We start from the raw sequence: 22,247 nt of genomic DNA, 5'->3' as shown, positions 1-22,247 counted from the left end.
CATCTCCACATCATTGGTCTTTACCAGCAGTGTGAAACAGGGTTGTATCGATTTTTCACCATGGCAGTTATTTGCCATAGGTTTGGAAAATATTGCCAATTTTCTTTATTTCAAACAAATAAAAGTGAGTGAGACAAGGAAATAGGTCAGCAAAATGTTTGTACTGCGAACTTCAATGAGAAGAAAATCGGGTGCGGTGGAAAATCAGTGACCAATTCACTACCAACATATTTTGTGTTGCAGGTGTAAACTAATATCACTCTGAAAGCTTTTAAAAGTAGAAATAGATGTTAATGCTTTCTGTATGCCCCTCTTTATTCAAATCACTGGTACGCCTCGGTGTCATGACTGATGTGTTTGAATATGTACCCAGATAAATTCTGACTCACCTCGAAGTGGTGACTGCTGCGACTCTGTCCTGTGAAAGCCTCCAAGCGGGAAGGGGTTAACTTCTGAGGGTGATTGTTAAGAAAACACTTCAGTTGGGAAAGGATTTTGAACTCTCCCACCAGCAATATAATCTCAGCCTCAGGCCCAGAGAGGAAGATCTGAAAACCACAAACGCTCATCGGAAATTGCAAACATTTCTCAAAGTATGGACCTTAATTAACAAAATTATAGAGAATTATTAAACCAACAAAGCAGCAGCAGATCAAAATGAAAAACAACTTGGCTCCAGGACTGAGCTGCATTTTGATTCGCTGCCACAACAGTTGAAACCAAGACGCTGGGACCTCAAGCTTGGTCCGACAATTAAGATTTTGTTTTCTAAGGAGAGTGTTTGATTCCTATTGTTATCCCCAGAGTCCTCTTTAAGTCTGTTGGAGGTGCAAATCTACAGAATATAAACACTTAAGTTACCATCTTAACCTTCCCATTCCCTTGATCCCCATTTAAGAATGCTCTGAACACACACTCAACATGGCAGTGTTTAATATTAAATTGGATTCAGATTTTTACAATTTTTCATGAAGTGCTTGTAATTTTTAAACTAAAAATTAATTGAAGTGCTCAAGATAGAGAGTCAGGTTCGTATTCTGCTGCATCCCAGAGTATGTATTGTAGCTCAAGGTAATACAACAAGGAGAGCTTAAACCACAATGCTGATTTATTGAATGATAATTATAACTGCATACAGACAAACGTAGTACAGTCATTCACTTCCAATGACCTGTCGTCCTTACCACAGTCATGGTACTCCTTCTGTAAAGATTGCTTAGCCTCGGTGAGCTTGACGTCTGTGGTAGGGAAGTTGTTGGAGAGGATTCTTAGAGACAGGATGTATGTGCATTTAGAACGGAACAATCTCATTAGTGACAGACAGCATGGTTTTGTAAGAGGGAGGTCGTGCCTTACAAATTTGGTGGAGTCTTTTGAGGAAGTGACAAAAACGGTTGATGAAGGAAGGGCCGTGGATGTCGTCTATATGGATTTCAGTAAGGCATTTGACAAAGTCCCACATGGCAGGTTGGTTAAGAAGGTTAAGGCTCATGGGATACAAGGAGAAGTGGCTAGATGGGTGGAGAACTGGCTTGGCCATAGGAGACAGAGGGTAGTGGTCGAAGGGTCTTTTTCCGGCTGGGGGTCTGTGACCAGTGGTGTTCCGCAGGGCTCTGTACTGGGACCTCTGCTATTTGTGATATATATAAATGATTTGGAAGAAGGTGTAACTGGTGTAATCAGCAAGTTTGCGGATGACACGAAGATGGCTGGACTTGTGGATAGCGAAGAGCATTGTCGGGCAATACAGCAGGATATAGATAGGCTGGAAAATTGGGCGGAGGGTTGGCAGATGGAGTTTAATCCGGATAAATGTGAAGTGATGCATTTTGGAAGAAATAATGTAGGGAGGAGTTATACAATAAATGGTAGAGTCATCAGGAGTATAGAAACACAGAGGGACCTAGGTGTGCAAGTCCACAAATCCTTGAAGGTGGCAACACAGGTGGAGAAGGTGGTGAAGAAGGCATATGGTATGCTTGCCTTTATAGGATGGGGTATGGAGTATAAAAGCTGGAATCTGATGATGCAGCTGTATAGAACGCTGGTTAGGCCACATTTGGAGTACTGCGTCCAGTTCTGGTCGCCGCACTACCAGAAGGACGTGGAGGCGTTAGAGAGAGTGCAGAGAAGGTTTACCAGGATGTTGCCTGGTATGGAGGGTCTTAGCTATGAGGAGAGATTGGGTAAACTGGAGTTGTTCTCCCTGGAAAGACGGAGAATGAGGGGAGATCTAATAGAGGTGTACAAGATTATGAAGGGGATAGATAGGGTGAACGGTGGGAAGCTTTTTCCCAGATCAGAAGTGACGTTCACGAGGGGTCACGGGCTCAAGGTGAGAGGGGCGAAGTATAACTCAGATATTAGAGGGATGTTTTTTACACAGAGGGTCGTGGGGGCCTGGAATGCGCTGCCAAGTAGGGTGGTGGAGGCAGGCACGCTGACATCGTTTAAGACTTACCTGGATAGTCACATGAGCAACCTGGAAATGGAGGGATACAAACGATTGGTCTAGTTGGACCAAGGAGCGGCACAGGCTTGGAGGGCCAAAGGGCCTGTTTCCTGTGCTGTACTGTTCTTTGTTCTTTGTTCCACCCTCCCCGTCCAATTTGGGAAAACAAATTCAAGGCAGATCCTGAGGCTTGACACATCAATAATTTGGCTGGTGTATCCCGTGTGAGAATGTGTGGGGCTGTATTATATGAGAGCAGAGAATTAGCTAACCGGAGTGGCAGTGGTCTGTCGGACTGTTTCTGCATCAATTCTTTAAATGTTCACACTGCCCTTTCTGCCAGTCCATTGGAAGTCTAGTGGTACGGGGTCATTCATATGTGTTGGATGCCATTAATCTAGACAAATTGTTGAAACTCTTTGGCTGAGAAAGCGATGGCATCATCAGAAGCAATCTCCTCTGATATGCCATGTATGACAAAAATTTGTTGCAGCTTGTCCATGGTGGCTGACAATGTTGTTGAATGCATGATTCAATCATCAAACCATTTTGATTGGGCATCCACCACGAGTAAAAACATCATCATTCCCATAATCACCAGCAAAGTCAATGTGGAGCCTCATTCAAGGGCAGGTAGGTGTAGGTTTGCGGGCAGAAGGGTCTGCTTCATTTGGCAATGTTGACAACAGCTCTACTGATAATACTCTCTATTTCTGTGTCAATTCCTGACCATCAAACGTAGCTCCTGGCAGTGATGGTGAAGTGATGAAATTGGTGGAATTTCTTGACAGCCTAATGACTGCCAGTCTCTCTTTATCAGTCTGTGACTATTTCCTTTTGGCATCTGATAAGAAAATGCGCAGGTTGCTCCAACTTTCACCTTATGGAAAAGCACGGCCCCCTACTATGCCACAAGGAGACCCATCACATGTTACTATGATCTGCTTGTTTGGATCAAAATGGGAGAGTGAGGTAGATTTTTGGAGGAGCTTTTTCACTTAGTCAAAGGCTTTTCTCTGAGAATCTTCCCATTGCCGACATTGATTTTGTTTAGAGGTCGGTGTAAGGGTGCCAAAATGGTGAACAAGCTGGCAAAATGTGGTCATAATAGTTGGCCATCGCTAAGGAGGACTTCAACTCTGTCACATTCTTTGGTGCAAGCATCGCTTTTATTGTCTTTGTCTTTTCTTCTTGTGGGTGCAAGCTTTTTGCATCAATTGGAATCCTAAATACGTGACCTCATCAGCCTGGAAAATATATATTTTTCTTTTGAAGAAGATACCAGCTTTCTTGAATCTTTTGAGGACTTCCTCTCAACTGGCCCTATGCTCTTCGGGTGACACTCCTGTTATTAAGACATTGTCCAGATACACGACAACTCTTGGGATCCCTTGCAGAAGACTTTCCATGGAGCGCTGAAAGATAGCGCATGCCGATGAAATACTGAAGGGTCACCTTGTACATTGGAATAAGCCTTTGTGTTTATTAATTGTGACAAATTCCCTCCAGTCTTCCTCCAGCCCGAGCTGTCGGTACACATGACTTAAGTCCAACTTCATGTACTTGATGCCTCCTGGCAGTTTTGAATAAAGATCTTTTATCATAAGGATAGGCTATCTTTCTATTTGCTCGTGGTCAACTTGTAATTGCCACAAATCCTTACTGATTTTAACATTGGGACTACTGGCGCAGCCCACACAGAGAATTGTACCCATTTAATTATCCTTTGATCTTCCAATCATTTCAATCCCACATCAACTTTCTGATCTAATGTATAATGTATAAGGCCGGGCTCTAAAATGTTTTGGTGTTGATCCAGGGTTCACATAAATTTTGGCCTTAACCTCCAGTATGCACCCCAGCTCTCTTTAAAATACTTTTTGATACTTACACAAGAGTTCCTTGAAAACCCCACTCGTGATGCTGAATATTTCCAGCCAATTCAACTTGATTTGCCTCAGCCGGTCTCATCTCATAAGGCTAGGCCTCTGCCCTTTTACTACCATCAGGGGTAGCTGTGAGGGCAGACTGGTGCTAAAAGGACACCAGTGTTGTTGTCGTGCCCATTATCTTCAGTGCCTCTCCTGTTTAGTTTGCCAACTTGGTCGTTGTACTAAGCTTTAAGAGTTGCAAACCTCCTTGTAAAATTTTGTATGCTTGTTCACCCATTACCATGGCCGAAGCACCTATATCAACCTCCATAGTTAGTGGACATGCATTAACCATAGGGATGATTTTGATGGGGGGGGGCGTGTTTTATTTAACCTTACAATGTTGAGCTTTTAAACATCAGACTTCTCTTCCAAATCTTCCTTAAGCCTTGTTTTTGTTTTCTGGGAACTGTTTAACTCTTGTATCTTTCTTGGGGATGGTCTTCCCCACAATGATAACACTCATCTAACCTGAGTGGCTGACAACTTCTCTTCCTTTTCTCAGGCTCCGTTGTGCCCTCACTCCTGCCATTTCAAGCGGCCACTGTTTCCTGCCAATTTTGAATCTCCTCACCTTGCACGACTTGCGGTTCAAAAGTGCTCTGTTCAATGCTTTTAGTCATTTGAACCAATTTAACTGTCTTGCCTAGGAATACTTTAGTTTCTGCCAGCAAATTCTTCTGAATGTTTAAACTATTAATGCCACACATCATATCACTTAAGGATGAAACAGACATTTGGCGAAGCCTTGTGACAAAAGCAGAGACTGTCTCCCTGGATCCCTGACGGCTGAATGGAATTTATAGCACAGCATAATAATGGAAGGTTGGGGATCGCAGTGGTCTGTCACCAGTCCGACTAGCTGGTCAAAGAATTTCGTCTGCTGTGCCTCGGGAGTTGTTAGGCTTTTTATGAGGTTATACGTTTGTTGGTCGCAAACTGTGAGTTAAATAACTTTATGCTTCTCCTCAGAAGCTTCTTTGTTGGCCCCAGAAGATATTGAAGCCTTTCGATGTATCCAATTTTCAAGCTCTGGATCAAATAGGCCGATGTTCCCAAATAACGGCATAGCTACTTGACTATGTCTCATACAGTGATTTTTTTACCTTCCTTGCAGGTTTTCGGGGACTCACCTTCCCCCTCCAAATGTTAACCGTTTTGCGATTGTGGGCTCATTTATTCCCATCGCCAATATTGTAGCGCGGGGTAATAGGAAGGATGGAATCACAGCAGTGATTTATTGAACGATAGTTCTAACTATAGATAGACAAGCTCAGTACAGATGCAGGTCTAATCCCACAGACTCGTAGGCTCACAATGCAGGTTCTAGCTACCCAGACCCGTGCCCTAACACCCGGTAGGCTGAGGTTTGAGTGTTCTGTTCTGACAGGCCCCGGGATGGTCATGCGACCCACAAACGATTGCTCCTTAAATAGGCCACACTGTCGCAGCATTGGAGCACAAATAGGATAATGAAAACATGAAATGAAAAATGAAAACATAAATCCATTTGATCCATCAAGACCAATGATAATTTATCTTATCATGTAGCCCACCCAACATAATCCATGCTTGTAATTTAGTTTGTTGATTCTCCAAAATTGCTTTAGTACTCTTGATTTATGGTGATAGAAGGATGGAAATCAGGAGAAATTACTTTTCTATTTCTATTCCATCACAGAAAATGCACACACTAAAAGAGTGTAAGATCAATAAATATAAAAAATTGTTAGTGTTGGCAATACTTTCTACCCAACTGAATTAATTTCCTGAGGGAAAGGCCTGCATAAATATTGCTTGGATTACAAAGATGATCACACAAAATTACAGAGTGTTCATGCACCCTCACCTCTCTGCCGAAGAATCCTGCGCTAATGTTTTCTGCAGACACATTCACTTCATCTCACAGGACAGGAGTCATTTCCTATGGCTTCTTTTATTTGCACCTCTTATCAGATATCCAGGAGTAATTTTTAAGTTTATTAAGTTCATTTATTAGTGTGACAAGTATGCTTACATCAACACTACAATGAAGTTACTGTTAAAATCCCCTAGTGCCCTTCTCACTATTTCTTGCTCAATAGATGAGAAGCAGAGGGTAGATTTTTTCCCGCTGCCTCTGGGACTCTACTTTTATGGACAACTTTATGGTAACTCCTTTATTCAATAAGGGAGGGAGACAGAAAGCAGGAAACTATGGGCCCTATTTCACCATTTTCATTCTAAGTGCTGGACGGATTTGAAACTGGGAGTGTTTCAGATCCGACTTTTAGACCCGTTCTCAGGCGCCCCCATATGCACTCTGCCTGCAAAAATAACAATGATTCTGAATCGCGCTGCAGAAGCCTGTAGATGGGGTGTAACACACCCAAAATCATGCAGCTCCAATTGGCACCTTCAACTGCACACGCGCAGACAAAAAAAGATAGAAAAACGCTTCCCTGCCGCATCGCTCCCAGGCTGGATAATGTCTCCCCCTGGCCCCCAAAGACATTGTCCCACCCCTACAACCCCCTTATCCCTCCACAACCACCCAGACCGATCGCGGGCCTCTTCCCCCTCCCCCACACAGAATGGCAGCAGACCACTCTTCCCCCTCCCCCACCGATCACACACAGAGTGGCAGCGGAGCCCCTGCCCCCCCCGCGTCCCCCCCGATCTGAGTCAGAGAGCCATCTGACCCACCTCCCTCCCCCCCACCACCATTCTGAGTCAGAGCGCCATTTGACCCACCTCCCTCCACCGCCCCCCCACAACGATCTGAAGCAGAAAGCTGCCGGAAGTTCAGAACTTACCTCCTCCGAAGCTGGAGCACCTGAATTGGACCTTTGTGGATCTTGTCTGTTTCGCGGTGAATCTGGACCGGCGAACACGGTGATAAAGGGGGAAGTGCCGGTAAGTTTGGGCATGCAGCCCATTAAGTCAATTTAAATGCATGCAAATGCATTGAAATTGATGTCACGCCCATTTTGGGTGCGGTCCTGATGGCAGCCATTTTCGGCCCTTAGTAAAGGGAGAACCGGCGCAAAGGCAGGCGTGGATTGTGCTACTCACCTCACGCCCAACTATACCAAGTTTTCGTGCCTGAAAACAGGCACAACTTGATAGTAAAATCTGGCTGTATAGGTCCTTAGCTCAGCATCTGTCACAGGGAAAAAGTTCGAAGCTATTACCAAAGATGTTATAGCAAGCCACTTGGAAAAATTCAAGGTAAACAGGCAGAGTCAATATGGTTTTGTGAAAGGCAACTCATGCTTTACAAATTAATTGGAATTCTTTGAAGAAGAAACAGATGCTATGTATAAAGGGGAACCAGTGGATGTACTGTACTTAGATTTCCAGCTGGCATTTTATAAGGTGCTACGTTATTGCAAAAAATAAAAGCTCATGGTGTAGGGAGTAATATATTGGCATGGATAGAAAATTGGCTGCCCAACACGAAACAGAGGGTAGGCATGAAAGGATATTTTTCTAGTTGGCAAAATGTAACAAGTGGTGTGTCATGGTGTCCAGTGCTGGGACCTCAACCTTTTACAATTTACAGGAATGACTTTGATGAAGGGACTGAAGGTACAGTTGCTAAATTTGCTAACGAAACAAAGATAGAGAGAAAAGTGAAATGTGAAGAGGACAAAGGGATATAGATAAGTTAGGGGACAAAGATCTGGGTCGGAGTTCTCAGAAGTTGCCTATTGCTGGGATTCTCCAATCCTGCTGCAATGAATAGAGATTTGGCTGAGTGCCAAATTCTCTGTTCCTGCTGGCAGCGATGGAATCGGTATGACATTGGAGGAGTCTGGTCCTAGTTAATGGAGTATAATGGGAAAAATGTGAAATTTTTCATTTTGTCAGGAAAAATAAAAAGGAACCATATTATCTAAAATGGTGAGAGACTGCAGAGCTCTGAGATGTAGAGATCTATGTGTCCCAGTGCATGAATTGCAAAAGGATAGTATATAGGTACAGCAAGCAATTCGGAAAACTAATAGAATGTTATTGTTATTGCGAGAGGAACTGAATACAAAAGTAGGGAGGTTATGCTTCAGTTGTACAGGACATCTGGAGCACTGTATTCAGTACTGGCCTCCTTATTGAAGGTAAGATGGAAATACAGTTGGATGCAGTTCAGATACATGCAATGGGTGGGTTGCCTCATGAGGAAAGGTTGGATAGGCTAGGCTTGTATCCACTGAAGTTTTGAAGAGTAAGGTGATTTGATTGAAACATAAAAGAGTCTGAAGGATTTTGACAGGGTGAATGTGGGAAGGATGCTTCCTCTTGTGGGAGAATTGAAAACTGGGGACACTGTTTAAAAATAAATGGATGGCAATTTAAGACAGAGATGAGGAGACTTTTTTTCTTGGAGGCTTATGAGTCTTTGGATCTCTTTTCCTCAAAAAGTGATTAACGTGGTGTCTTTGAATTTTTTAAGGCAGAGGTAGATAGATTCTTGATAAGCAAGGGTAGTGTGCTGATTGTCCCTTTAAGGGCAATACAGCAGAGAAAGAATTGCCTGACCCCTGGGAGACCATTTGGGATTCAGGGTGGGATTTTCCGTCTGCACTCGCCCCAAAATTGGAAAATCCTGCCCGAGGTCAATTGATCTTTGCATGGTCCTGTCCCACCCACTACGATTCCCGTGGTGGGCAGGATGGGAAAATTCCACTCTCAGAGTGTGGAATCATCTCATGGTGAGAAAAGCTCCTAGGCAGAGGCATTTTGGGAGCTAGCTACAGCCCATGAGGCTGCTGTACAATTCTTATTAATAAATACCTTTTTGAGTTCACTAATGAAGTCTGTGAAAGTGCATCATTACTTCTGATGATGAGGTTAAATTATCCTGACACTGCCTGTGGCCCGATACCTGTGAGTATCCTGTTTTAATTGAAGTATGAAAATCAGAATTCACCAGAAAGCTTCTCTTTGGGCAAATAGAGCCATTTGATTCCTTCACAGAGGACTGGACACAATATGTCGATGCCTTGGGTATTATTTTCAAGCAAAACAAATAGTGGAGGAGGTGAAGTGCAAAGCAATTCTCCGAAGTGTTTGTGGGACTCAGACTTATAATATTATTCACTGTATTACAGCCTCAAGCACAACCAAATCCAAGTCATTTAGTGAGCTTGTGGATTTAGTGAAAGCTCAATTGCAAACTCAACCATCAGTCATACTCCAGAGGTTCAAATTTAATTTGAGGGCAAGAGTCCAGGCAAATTGATTGCGACTTACATTGCTAAACTGAAGCAATTATTTTGGAGCCACCCTAATCGATACATTACAGGATAGGTTAGTCTGTGGAATGAACAAGAAAACTATTCAAAGCAGATTGCTTTCAGCGGTTGACATAAATTTTAAATGAGCAATTGAGATAGCACTGGCCATGGAAAGCACAGAAAAAGATGCACAAGAGCTGCAGAATGTGCAAAATGGTGCCAATTACCAGTTAGGGCAGGAACCTGCAGCCAGCCATTGTGCCAAAACCTACTGAAGCAGCTGCAAAGCTGGAAACAATTTCAGCCACCAACAAAACAAAAAGGTACAGAATATGTAATCAATTAGTCATGCTTAAAGAGGAATGTTATCGACATGGAGGTAAACACTTGCCTGAATCATGTCGTTTTAAGGAGGCTGAGTGTTTTTACTGTCACAAAAGAGGACATTGATAAAGCAATGCAGAGCTAACTCAAAATTGCCGAGTAATCTATCAACCAAGATGTTACAAGTATACAATGTGGAAGAGCCTAGCTCCAGTGGTTCTGGAATTCACTCTCTATTAATCTAAAAACAGTCAAGATAGTCCCTATTACCGTAATGCTCAGTGCAAATGGGAAGCCTCTTAAGATGGATGTGGGTACAGCTACTGTGATGGATGAGCATACATTTCAGCACCTGAGAGGGAGTCAACCATTGAACTTGAAAAACACTTCTGCCAAGTTGAAGACTTAATCAGGAAAAACAATAGAAATGAAAGGCAACACAATGGTACCAAGCCTTCATGGCTATGATTGACTTAAAGAAATCGGTAGTTCAAATTAGATGATGTTTCCTGGGGGTATGTCACAATAAACAGACACTTAGGCCTATTCCAGTACATGCCTTTTCGCATGTCTTCAGCATGTGCGATACTCCAAAGAAGAATGGAGGGTCTGTGACAGGAGCTACCGCAGGTTGTAGATGTCCTTATAACTGGATCAACAAAGGCTGAGTATCTATCAAACCTAGAAGAGAAGAAGGGGTGTTGAAGAGATTACAGGAGGGTGGAGCTCACCTCAAGAAAGAGAAGTGTGCCTTTCAAGTCACTGAGGAGACCAACGTGGGCACCGTGTAGATGTACAAGGATTACCCTCCATGCAAGACAAGGTCAAGGCAATAAAGGAGGCAATTGCCCCGGCAAACACAACTGAACTTGTGGAAGGGAAACATACTCAAAGGAATAAAGAGCTGCGTTTTCCTTAGCCCAGGGTGGCAGCCTGGGAAACAATAGGGGAAGGGCAGAAAAATGGCAGGGAATGCCAATGAGATGGTTACCTGCTGCATTCCTGCTACTGGTGAAGTTTCCCAATGGGGGACTGGATATACATGTGTTGCTGCTGAATGGAGGTGGGAAGTTGTGATAGTGTGGCCCCTTTAAGGGGCGATTGTTCATGGGTCACATGACCCTCCCAGAACCTATTAGAATGCAGCTTGCAAACCTCAATCTCTCGGGTGTTAGGGCACGGGTCCGGGTAGGCGAACCTACAGTGTGAGCCCGGGAGTCGGTGGGACTAGACTTGTACCTGTACTGAGCTTGTCTGTATGTCGTTGAAGTTGTTGTTCAATATATTATCATTGTGATTTAGAGCTTCCTCCTTGTATTGCCTTGCACGACAATATTGGCAGCAGGAATAAATCAGCCTATAGTCGCAAAAAACTTCAATATTTGGAGGGAGAAAGGTAGGTCCCTGAAAACCTGCAAGGAAGGTAAAAAGTCATTGTACCAACTATAGTTGAATAGCTACGCCATTATTCAGGAAAATTGATCCATTTGATCCGGAGGTTGAAAATACATTGAAAGCCTTCAAAACTTTTTTGCTGCCAATGAGATAAATTCTGCAGAGAATCAGAAAGTTATTTTACTCACAGTTTGTGGCTCACAAACATATAACCTCGTAAGAAGCCTAACATCTCTGAAGGAACTGGATATAAAATTCTTTGACGAGCTGATCGCATCAGTGACGGACCATCGCAAAAATGGAAATGGAACTCATTAAGTTGCTCCTGCAGAAAGCTTTACAGAGCACGATGGGCTAAATGGCCTCCTTCGGTGCTGTAATAACTCTGATCGCTGCATCACACCATTGCATCTCCTTCTTCTCCTATCACACACACTCTGCATCTTCTACACACTATTGCAGTTCCCAATTCTCCCTTGTTCAAATGCATTTGTGCTTCAGGCACCAAGTATCAGGAAAGAGTGGGGGGAGGTGAATGGGGGTAGAGATGTAAGCCATTCCATGTCATTGATGCCAACGCCCCATTGCCCCTACACCCATGTCCCCCACCCAACTCCCTGAAATCCTTCCCCCCATAACTTGTGTTTGGCCTGGGTCACTCTGCAATCTTGGGCCACCAATGGATGTTGTTCCAGCAGCAGGCTCCACCATGAAGCTTTGACAAAGGGTCGCCTGGACTGGAAACGTCAGCTCTTTTCTCTCCTTACAGACACTGCCAGACCTGCTGAGATTTTCCAGCATTTTCTCTTTTGGTAGCAGATTCCACCTCCATGGAGGTGCTGCTGATTAAAAGGGTTGCCGGCCTCTGTTGGCTAGCGGCTGTTGGCAGACAGGTCTACCTACCCCTGGGGTCCCAATCCCATGGGGGACCCACTGATGGCCTGTTCAGTACCTGCTTACTTCATAATTCAGCCAGTTTTCCATAAAGAAGGCAACATTTGTCTCTCACTGGCTCTTCAACCAGCAGTAAGACTCCCATCATCTCCATAAAAATACCGCCAAATTTTTTTTTCCACGGAACAACATTCCAGTGAACTTGCATGTAGCAGCATGTAGCGACACTGGGAAAAGCACATAAAACGTTTACAAGGACAATACCAGAACTGAGATGTTATAACTATCAGGAAAGACTGAACAGCCTGGGCTCTTTTCTCGAGAAGAGAGACGTCAGAGCAGTGGCCTAATACAGGGCTTTAAAATTATGCAGAGGTTTAGGTTTGACAGAGTAAACATAGAGAAGACCTTTCCAATTGTAAGAGTCCAAAACTAGGACACATAAATAGATAATAAATATAAGATAATGAATCCAATAAAGGATTCAGGAATTACATCTTTATTCAGAAAATAGTTAGAATGTAGAGTTTGCGAATCACATGGAGTAGCTGAAGTAAATAGTTTAGCTGCCATAAAGAGGAACACATGGGAAAAAGCAAGAGAAGGATATGCTAATATAGAACATAGAAGACTACAGCGCAGTACAGGCCCTTCGGCCCTCGATGTTGCGCCGACCAGTGGAACTGGGGCGGCACAGTAGCACAGTGGTTAGCACTGCTGCTTCACAGCTCCAGGGTCCCGGGTTCGATTCCCGGCTCGGGTCACTGTCTGTGTGGAGTTTGCACATTCTCCTCGTGTCTGCGTGGGTTTCCTCCGGGTGCTCCGGTTTCCTCCCACAGTCCAAAGATGTGCAGGTTAGGTTGATTGGCCAGGTTATAAATTGCCCCTTAGAGTCCTGGGATGCGTAGGTTAGAGGGATTAGCGGGTAAATATGTGGGGGTAGGGCCTGGGTGGGATTGTGGTCGGTGCAGACTCGATGGGCCGAATGGCCTCCTTCTGCACTGTACGGTTTCTATGATTCTATGATTCCATGAACCAATCTAAAGCCCCTCTAATCTACACTATTCCAATATCATCCATATGTTTATCCAATAACCATTTGAATGCTCTTAATGTTGACGAGTCCACTACTGCTGCAGGCAGCGCATTCCACGCCCATACTACTCTCTGAGTAAAGAACCTACCTCTAAAATATGTCCAGATGAAGTACGATGAGAGGAGATTCAAGTGGAGCATGACAATAGGCACCAACATATTGGGCCTAATTTTATGCTATAAGTTATATGTGATGCATAGGGGAGGTGACAACATAGCCGTAATTTTACCATCCTGCCCGTCACAGGAATCAAAGCGGGTGAGGGGCGGGCAATAGGAATGTCTCTTGACCTCGGGCAGGATTTTATGGTTTCGGAACGAGCAAGGCTGTAAAATCCCGCTCACGTCAGAGATTCTTCTTTGCACAGAGAGTACATGGACTTCTGGATGGTGCACTTCCAGAAACAACCAGATGTTATGATGGTTTTTCTCACCTTTCTTCATCTGCATCTACCTTGTGGCCTTGTGGGTAGCAAGAGATTCAGCCAACATTGATATTGCTCTACTGTCAGGTCCAGGACAAGTTGGCTATCATGCCACCTAATCAATTAACTGGGTTGAAAGGCCTCCTTCTGCACCGTAGGGGTTCTATGATTTTAACTGGCATTGTAGCACCATTTTCAAACTCATATTACTGATTCCCTAATATTTCTGGCATGTCTCCTGGTGGGGAACTGAGGGATGCAGGGTGTAGATCTCTCTTCTCAAATTATCATAGAATCCCCACAGTGCAGAAAAAGTCCGTTCAATCCATCAAGATTGCACCAACAATGATTCTACCCAGGCCCTATCCCTGTAACCCCACCCCCATGTACTTAACCCGCGAATCTCCCTGACACTAAAGGGCAATTTAGGCCCACTCAATCTAACCCGCATATCTTTGGACTTTGGGAGGAAACCGGAGCCTCCGGAGGGAAAACATGGAGACATGGGGAGAATGTGCAAATTCCACACAGACAGTCACCCAAGGCCGGAATTGAACTCAGGTCCCAGGTGTTGTGAGGCAGCAGTGCTAACCACTGTGCCGCCTTGGTTAATGCACTGCAAAGATCTTCTTTTTCTGATGGAGCTAGGGTGTTCACTGTAAACTGTTCAGAGAAGGAGGTCCTGGTGGTGCATTGCAAAATAAACGTGCCCTCTGTGATGGAGTGGATGGTGCAACGTGTGTCAGAAGATCAAAAGTTCAGGTCAGATTTCAAATATTGCAGAATCTGAATAGTTTGGATCAACATGATTAGAAAACAATTGTGTCTGTATTTCAAGAAAAAATGTATAAGTAAAACCATATGAAATGTTACCTTTCAAGTGATATTGTGAGTTCAACAATGTCAGCTGAGGCAGGCGCAGTATTGACTGGGTGGGAGATCGGCACATCAGCTGGCAATGCACTGCTTTAACTCTTTGGCCTCAGAAAAAAAAGATGGTCAAAACTAATCAATATTCAGGATCCAAACTTCAACTTTGACTTCTCCAAACCTTGGTTGTTCAGTTCTAAGTGTGGGAGCAGCAGCACAGCAGATGCTTTGGAAAAGGGACCAACTCTGTGATCAGAAGGAAGAGAATAGGCCAAGTACTGACACAGAGAATAGCTTATTACTGGCATAATGGAAACTGATGGCGAATGTTTTCCATTTAATGGTTTTTACTTACGTTTTGACCTCAACATCTTGATATTTCTCAAAAACGTTACAGACATTATAATATGACAGAAAAGCATTAAAAGGTCACTCGGATCTCATTAACTTATAGACATCACAGGTCACAAGCCTGAAGCCAATAGCCTTGCAATAAATACTTGACCTAACAACATACATTTTAAAGTCTGTCAGTTAATGGATCCATTATCAGAACATAGTGTTCCAAAGTTCAAATGCAGGATCTCAATCATTAATTTTATTGTCCACATTATGTTCATGCACTTTTTCAGATATTAAAGTGTTGGGCAAGGAGAGCAGAATAAATCTGGAAGCAAAGGAAACAGATATTGTGGATTTAAAATAATTTAATTGTCTCTGACACAAGATATTAATGAGAACTGTAGGTATCAAATATCAAATCTTAAATTTTGGCAATAAGTAAACCATTTTGTGATTTGTTCCTGAAGATCTATATTTGGTGGAACATTGGTTCTGGGTCCTCTGTATTCACTATTCTTTGTTTAAGAAAGGGAGGCTTGATTTCCACACCTTTAGCAGTTTGGTAGCAGAACTGCAAATCCACGATTGCAATTTTTCTCATGCCTCTCATTTGCAATGCACGGTCAATTTGGAGCAGTGATATTGCTCCTCATAGATATCCTCAATGGGCAAACAGGGAAGCCAAGTTCTGGGAAGGCTTTAAGAGGCAGAGACTTGTTATGAGACAGCATCATTTATTTGTATGAATGTTTGAAATAGCAGCTTCAGGAGTGTTAGAAGCTAAAAGAACTCCCAGATTTTTGGACTCATCCCTGGAGGTTCTTTTGACAGATCAGAGACAGCAATCTTGTTGGAGATTGAAATAGCAATCTCAATAAAATGGTGCTGCAGGCTGTCTGTGCCATCTCAACCACACACAGTTCAGGAAAAAGCTCAATCACCACATAAGGGTAATTGATGTAATTCATTACACTGCTGCTCATCCTTTCACACTCAGACAGACTTCAGTCACCTCTATTTATCAGACTATCTCTATGTCGAGGTATCAGGCAAATTCACTTAGTCAAGGAGTAACCTCTGAAAACACTCAAACACCAGAGGAGATTTTGCTCCATTTTATAGGTATAAAGCAGACGTAATAAGGATCTATTTCAGGACCCAACCACATGCTGGGTAAAATAGCTTCTGTCTCAGTCCTTGACTCAGAAAAGAATGACATTGTAGTTCATGTGACTCAGAGGTCACATGACTATGGCAAACCACAGGATACACAACAGGCAACTGTGCCCAAATACATTTCTCCAAACATCTGCCTTTTCATTAAAAAAATTACATTGCAGGTGCTACCATTTGCAGTTGCAAGTTACCCCCACATACACGGTCTACAAAGAAAGTCATCATGAGCGATAAACATGAAACTGTTTATTATAGTTTGCCTCACTTTTGTCTGTCTCTATACATACTGCACACAATCTTTAAAGCATTCAGATCTTTTAATGGTACCTGTGTGGGTTAATATTAGTTGTTTCTCTGGGATGCCATGAGTCATGAACAGCTCTTTAGCTTGCTTTGTTTGATGGTTATTACAGGCACTACACTGGCTGATGTGGTCTATAATTTAATTGCTCATGATTGGCCAGCAGAGCATTTCTCTTGCCTTCCTCAGACTGGACTCAAATACTTGATGGTTTTCTTGATGATTTACATGGGTGTGCTTCCACATTTCTTTTCCCAAATCCTTCGGGATAATGACTCTAGTTCCTTTATGCAAAGTGTTGTCTTGGGCAATTGCCTTATCCCTGCATACTCAATATACTCTTATAGCAACAGGTTTGTCTTTGATGGTTTCATCACCAAAAGGTTAACCTACCCAAGGAACGTTTGGGGCGGCACGGTGGCACAGTGTTTAGCACTGCTGCCTCACAGTGCCAGGGACCCGGGTTCAATTCCAGCCTCGGGTCACTGTCTGTGTGGAGTTTGCACATTCTCCTCATGTTTGCGTGTGTTTCCTCCGGGTGTTCCGGTTTCCTCCCACTGTCCAAAGATGTGCAGGTTAGGTTGATTGGCCATGTTAAATTGACCCTAGTGTCAGGGGAATTAGTAGAGTAAATATGTGGGGTTACTAGAATAGGGCCTGGGTGGCATTGTGGTCAGTGCAGACTTGATGGGCTAAATAGCCTCCTTCTGCACTGTAGGGATTCTATGATCACCACATCCTGTAGCAATTGGAGAGTTGCATTTCGTTGTGTAGTTTGCTTGATCTGAGCAAAACACTCATTTATCAGATTCAATGGCCCGTAACATCCAGCCCAAATCCTAGCTTAAGTAGTTGGTGCGCCACACATGACCATCGCAACAATACTGAAGTCCCAACACATGGACATGTGCGCTGAAAGCATGCCAAGTTTAAACCTCTGATTCTGCTTTTTCAAAGTGCTGGTATTGATGCGCTATTTTGCAACCTCTCCTTAACTTCCTTTACTTACCCCTATGAGGGTGGCACGGTGGCACAGTGGTTAGCACTGCTGCCTCACAGCGTCAGGAACCTGGGTTCGATTCCCAGCTTGGGATACTGTATGTGCTGAGTCTGTACATTCTCCCCGTGTCTGCATGGATTTCCTTCAGGTGCTCCGGTTTCCTCCCACAGTCTGAAAGTCATGCGGGTTAGGTGCATTGGCCATGCTAAATTTTCCCTCAGTGTACCCGAAGACACAGATGCCAGAGTGTGAGACTCGGGGATTTTCACAGTAACTTCATTGCACTGTTAATGTAAGCCTACTTGTGACTAATAAATAAACGTTAACTTTGATAGATGAGTATTTACACATATTTACCCATTTTTTCTGGTTTAGCTGCAGAAAGTAGAGACAAACATTTGTAGATATGTTTAAAAGAATATGTAATACACAGAAAGTGAAAGAAAGATTTCTGAAACTTTTTTTACAACTTTGTGGTGACATATTAATTCCAGTAAAAAGTACATTCATATATAACAAAGTGGATTTGCAGTATCATCTAAATCATGCAATAAGTTTCATCTAAAGTCCATTTGGATCATGCAATGTGTTTTAAGCAATGCTGTTTATTCCAATTGTAAGAGTCTCCCGAATTTGATCCTTAGAAGCCTCTTAAGATACAGTAGGAAGTATGCAACTTGGCTACTTCAAATGTTTTAAGAAAGTGTATTCCTTAAGATGACATTTGCAAATCTCCTGCAAGCTGATATGAACTACTTCTCTGATAGGTATTGCAGAATCCAGTGCAGATTGAAAATCTGGAGTCATATTCCACCACTGCTGGTATGTTACACGAATTACTGAAGTTCTTTTGAGGCTTTGACGTAGGTGCAGAAGAGTCAGGCTACATGGAAAATGTACAATTTTATGTCCAAACCCTTCCCCTCCCCCTCCCCTTCTTACCCCTGCTCACATCCCCCCCTCCCTTCCTTAACTCCTTGTTTATAGAGGCAACAGAACTGCTGTTGTGTTAATGTATAACATATTTTATTGATCATTGTGTTAAAAAGAAAAAAATAGATTTTATTGTAAACATATTGAAAAGATGAGGCAATAAAGCAAAATGTTATAGTTCAGTTGCTAAAGTAAACTGTTTTGTTAAAAGTTGAAATGTTATTTTTGTTCATAGATGTTTCCCATTAAACTTTACAAAATTCTACTAATGCTTTATTGAAACATTAAAAAATAAATATGAAATTATACAAATGCAGTATTGAAAGAACAAAACAGAACAGTTAAATATGAGATAATTATAAATGAAGTAAGCAAGGCAGAAGATGACTAATGATAAACACATTAAGATTTTCCATGGCCCAAAATGTGAACTCTCCTTTGCTCAACTTCATGCAATAAGGTATTCCAATCATGGTCTGAGAAGTTCTGGCCTCTTCATCCCAATTACATTTTCAATTTCCATATTCTAAATTAAAACATATAAATACTTACAAACATGCCACACGTAAAGTTATATATTAATATAATGCAGATTTCAATAACAGTTGCACAGATTTAAAACAATAACAAAACTTATGTTCATAAATAATATATAATACTCATCTTCAAAGATAAAAATAAAGTTAAAAATTACACTTTAAATGCGCCAATAACAATAGGATTAACTACTTAATAGAAATGGCAAAAAACCTGACAAAAGGCTTCAACATACCTTTATAATAACAGGGAAAATCTTCTGCTATCTGTTTTCAATACAAAACTGATATTTCCAAGCAAGACCTCAATGGGCGTTCCCAGTCTGGTCCTACCATAAGGAGGTGGGACTAGAATCGACTAGAGTCCTCCTGCACCATGCTGGGGCCTGTGGAGATTGTATCGCTAAAGGCTGAAGGCTGCTTCTCCCATCGGGAGTTGGGTCACAATTTTTGAATGCAGGTAAGTGGGCATTTTTGGCAGCCCATGGCTTTCCGCCACTGGTCATGTATTATTTCTCATTGTATCTGGAAGATTTCACACGTTGTGTTGGGGTGATCAACTTCCTTCAAAGGGATTGCAACTTTCAAAAGCATGTGGGCAATGCATATCTGCTTGCCTTGCTTTTACATCCCTTCCATATCTCTGCAAACAAACATCCTTTTAGATGCTTTGGAACAGATGGAAGTAATTTGATAAAGAGGCTTTGAAGTGGCTTGTAGTCAAACTGTACTGTTACTTTTTCTCTCCAAAATAGGCATTGATTAAAATGCTTATATATAAAAAAAAATAACCAGACACTCTTTCTCTAATCTGGGAATAGCATTTTTAGTTGCATTCACACACTGAATGCTGATGCAATTGGTTGCCCTTGAACTGAGTGGTTTGCTAGGTCATTTCAGAGGGCAGTTGAGAGTCAACTACATTGCTGTGGCTCTGGAGTCACATGTAGGCCGGACCAGGTAAGGATGGCAGATTTCCTTCCCTAAAGAACATTCGTGGGTTTTTCCGGCAATCGACAATGGCTTCATGGTCTTCAGTAGATTCTTAATTCCAGATATTTTTTATTGAATTCAAATTCCACCAGCTGCCTCGGCGGGATTTGAACCTAGGTCCCCGGAACATTAGCTGACTTTCTGGATTAATTGTCGAGCAATAATACCACTAGGCCATCACCTCATTATCAGCAAGCATTGTGTGAGGTACCTATTGTGGTTCTGTTCATAACATGGTCATCTTTGAGTCTGAGGTCGTGGATTTAAGTCCCACTCCAGAGACCTCAAAATCTGAGGGAGTTCTGCTTGTTGGAGGTGCTGTTATTAGGGTGAGTTGTTAAACCAAGGCCTTGACTGCCCTCACAAAAGGACATGATCATATTTTGCGGAATCTTGCTATGCACAAATTGCTGTCGCATTTCCCTTTACAACAGTGATTTCACTTCAAAAGTAATTGGCTGACTATAAGGCAAGTTGTCATGACCTACTAAGGTCATCAAAAGTGCCACATAAATCTTAATCTTTCTTTTATTATTTTTTCAAGGAGAAATCGAATGATGTGTGCAGCTAACAACTTTTTTGTTTCAAATCATAATGAGATACCTTGCAGCAAGAGGCCAGCCACAGTGATGAGTACTCAAGCACTTCCACTGGGGAGTTCAGTGATGAAACTCGCACAGTCTTACTGCTGCCATTTCCTTGTCAACCGTGACGTGGCATTTCACTCCAGTACAGAAACATCCGCTTAATAATTACCTCACAAGTAGGATACTTGTCAAGCTCTCTAGCTTTTTTCTGGTAGCTCCTTTATTTGTTGCTTCAAAGATGTTGTCAGTAAAAAGAAACGCTTGTTAGGGAAATAATCCACAAAATATGCTGAAGCTGCTCTGCTGTGGTTCTTTCGCAACTGGGACGCTACAACAGTGGAAGGCTGATCTTAATTGTTTCTGTTATTTTTCTGCATAATCAATGTCTTTTAATCGGTGGTGATACACTCATTCTAAACTTTACTATTGATTGGATATTCAAAAGGTGGCCTGCAGAGCGTGCTGCCTTGTTAATGTTAATAGGCTTCTCTCAACATTCCCTGCCATGGGCTTAATATCTCAACACTGCTGCAAGTTAGAATGAAAAAGCATTGGCACTAGTTTACATCACTGGACTTGGAGAGAAAACTCTATTTGTTTTGGCAAATAGAGCAAACAGCAAATCTAGACAGTGGCTTTACAAAACGAATTTATAGAGCACAGTGTCTCTTGAAGATTGCATGGTATATTATTTTCAGTGTGTTTGGCAAACACAGTGAAACAATATAACATAACTGACATGAAAACAAGTAATTTTGCAATTTAATCAAAGCATTGTAAACTTGACAAAGAAGGGCAGATGTTCTCTTTCCCTGATGGTCAATAAAGTGTTTATCAAAATTATTTCTGTGTCCAATAATCGGCACGAAGGGTGGAATGTGAAAAATAACCTGGCAAGCAACAAGGAGCTGCAGAATACAATTCAGTCACTTCTAAATTGTTACCTCAACATGAAACCAAATTTGATGGCCAAATAATGACTTATTTAACGATTATTAATGAATGGTTCTTGATGTTTAAAACATCCAACAACATTTGCAAGGAAAAGGTACTCTGTGCATTGTGAATTTCAACAAATGCTAGAGAATTTGCACCACTTTCCTATTCGCTTAAAAAAAGTGACAGGTGAATTTTTCCATTGAGGAGATTAAGTGTGGGCAGGAAACTGTGCTTAATTCCCATTGGGTGGCAGGGTAAACTTTTGAGCCCAATCTTCTGTTTTTTAGTAATCAATTATTCATCAATGATGACCTTTTTGAATCTCATGGTGTGGCAGACAGTGATTCACCCTGCCATTACCTCATGGGTTTGAAAGTTCAGGCGTCATATTTACTTTCACCAGAACACCTGGCCTGCAAGGAGTGCATACCTTACAGATATGCAAGAGTACTGAGCTCTTTGCACCATGGATCAGTGAGGCCTCCCTGAAGATTCTCCTTCATGCCTTTAGGAAAGGCAGGAGGTCCTCTTTCGTCGGATTGGAGCATGAGGTCATAGAGTCATAGAGTCAGAGAGCAACACAGCATGGAAACAGACCCTTCAGCCCAACTGGTCCATGCCTCCCATGGTGTCCTCCCATCTAGTGCACCCACCTGACCACGCTGGTGTGGGAGGAGGTCGTCAGGAGGTCAGCATCCGCGGCACTCAGAAAAGGACTGCCCTGCAGTGCAAGAAAAGGATGAATGGTCTAATGTGCTGTATGAGGTGAAGTGAGCCTTCTACTTATTCTAAATTCAGACCTTCATAAGGGCATCAGGCAGTCTAAGGGATAGAGTCC

Source organism: Mustelus asterias, chromosome 4 (assembly GCF_964213995.1).
Source record: "Mustelus asterias chromosome 4, sMusAst1.hap1.1, whole genome shotgun sequence".
NCBI classification, from domain to species: domain Eukaryota; kingdom Metazoa; phylum Chordata; class Chondrichthyes; order Carcharhiniformes; family Triakidae; genus Mustelus; species Mustelus asterias.
The sequence above is the reverse complement of the archived record's forward strand: the minus strand, read 5'-3'. Positions refer to the sequence as shown.